General features: G+C 32.4%; 1 long non-coding RNA gene across 1 annotated transcript; it reads right to left on the reverse strand.

The window, feature by feature from the left end:
- Nucleotides 1–928: 928 nt before the first annotated feature.
- On the reverse strand, nucleotides 929–1,473 carry LOC114284710 (uncharacterized). The gene is made up of 2 exons (XR_014328692.1): nucleotides 1,335–1,473; nucleotides 929–1,231 (listed from the first exon to the last, which is right to left on the reverse strand). It is a non-coding gene; the product is annotated as an uncharacterized LOC114284710 (long non-coding RNA).
- Nucleotides 1,474–2,320: the final 847 nt, after the last annotated feature.

The raw sequence follows: 2,320 nt of genomic DNA on the forward strand, positions 1-2,320 counted from the left end.
GGTTATATACAAATAACGGAAAAACCATCACAAATATTGCAACTTTCTTTATGGATGAAAAGACACTGTTAGAAAAACAAATATACATACACAGCACAAACACAAATTATAATTACCTTTTCAGCAACTTTTTCATCAGAAAGCAATTCCTGCCAGTCTGAAAGTATCTCATTTTCTAATGAACCACCAAGAGTTGATATGTCAATTTCCATTATGTTCTCTATCTTAAATGCACGAGGCTTGAACTTGAATTGTTGAGCTTCATGATCTTCTTCGGTCTTTACTTCAACTTTCATATTCATCCAAAGGCTACACTACAAAAAAATTGACTTTTTGCGACGGTAAAATACCGTCGCTAATACTCCTAATGCCGTCGCTAATACTTTTTGCGACGGCAAAATAACTTTTTGCGACGGCAAGACGGGGGGTCGCAACTGCAGGGGTTGCAAAAGAGTTTTTGCGACGGTAAGTGTCGTCGTTAATGTTTTGCGACGGCATTTTTTGCCTTTTTGCGACGGTACCGTGCAGTCGCTAATAACGTTTGAAATTTCTTGACTTTTTTGCGACGGCCTTATTTTACTGTCGCTAAAAATGTTATTTGAGACGGCAAAAAACACCGTCGCCAATAGTCTTTTTTTTAAAAAACACTATTTTTTGCGACGGTGTGGTGACGTCGCAGAAAGTATAAAAAATATGAAATTTTGTATTTTTTGCGACAGTGTAATGCCGTCGCAAAAAATATTAAAAAATAATAAAATTTCTATTTTAAATAATGAAAATTTCTATTTTTTGCGACAGTATAATGTCGTCGCAAAAAGTAAAACCTGTAACAAAATTAATAAAAATATTAAAATTTTCCATTTTTTCCGACGGTGGTGCTGTCTCTCTCTAAGAGCTGATTATTTACATTCCATTCACAAAAACATCATAACAGAAAATAAAAATAAAAATTGATCAAACCATCAAATTCAATATTTTACAAAGAACAATTAAACTGTACATGTTCATAAAAGCATATTTAAATTATAAAATTCACCCAAATCCTAAAAAAAAATAAAATAATAAAATAAAATCTAAAATTCACCAATCAGCACATTGGATATTTAAATGCTCTTACAAAAATTAAAAATTTCCAACAAGATCTCAATTTTGAGCCTATTTCAAAAATCAAGCTGCAAATTCCTTACTTCTAGAATCAGATCTTCCCCTCGGCAAAATTTATCCTTTTGACCTACAAATAAATAGATAACAGTTGCAAATTATGATCTTTTGGAGAAACCAACTATTTGAACATCAGTAATAAAGACAATGAAGACTGTGGAAAGAACACTTACGTTGTCATCAGGAACAACTGCATATCTCTCAATTGGAGAAACCAAAGCTTTCCCTGCTCACAAAAAATAATAATAATAATAATAATGGAATTCAATGTAGTCCAAAATAGTGTAATAAACTCTTATTGTAATATACCTGGGGAATTTTTTCATGTCTGATGGGAGTGGGAAGGGTTGGACTTAAAGGGTTCCTACCTGTCTTGGATTGTAGAATACACAAATTTATTTTGTAGGAACTCACATGCAGAGGGTCCATCATAAAGAATTGTGAGAAGAATACTAATATGTGATTACAATTAACTCTATATATGGTAGTTAATCAGGTGTAACGAAAAAAATTTTACGAAAAAATAAAAAAAACAGGGTGTCCACTAAAAATTAATTTTTTTTTATTTTCTGTATTTTTTGTGCAATAATTTATGATCTATGGTTGTTAGGAAAGATGAGAGGGAGACGATATAAATGCTTTAGAGCTCTAATATTGGAGTTCTAATAGCTCTAATGGAAAGTGGGTTCTACTCTGATATAATATTTTAGTCTTATTTTTTTTATCAATAATATTTGAGAGCTCTAATATAACTCTAATGATGTGGAGAGTACTCATGTGAAGGTGGGGCTCACACTCCTCTCTTTATTTCTCTCTACTCTCTTTTTTCCACCTCACTAGAGCTCAATTTAGAGCTCTTAAATTAGAGTTATGTTTCATTTCTCTATTTTTCACTTTACTAGAGTTCAATTAGAACTCTAATTTTAGAGGGATGAATCATAAGCCAAGAGACAATGAGAAAAGAGTTGAATAGGAAACTGGATGATTGGATGAGTGAAAGCGTAGGAAAGTGGGTGACAAGCATTTTTGTTACTCCTACTCTTATGCTAAACATTCAACCTTCCGAATTTGTCTCCTACCGATCCCAACTTTTCACGCCACTTTGTTTTTCTTAACTTTGTACCTTCATTCAAATTTAATGTTTTTCCCTCCCTATCTT

This window comes from Camellia sinensis, chromosome 5, assembly GCF_055761805.1.
Source record: "Camellia sinensis isolate YWXY chromosome 5, ASM5576180v1, whole genome shotgun sequence".
NCBI lineage: Eukaryota > Viridiplantae > Streptophyta > Magnoliopsida > Ericales > Theaceae > Camellia > Camellia sinensis.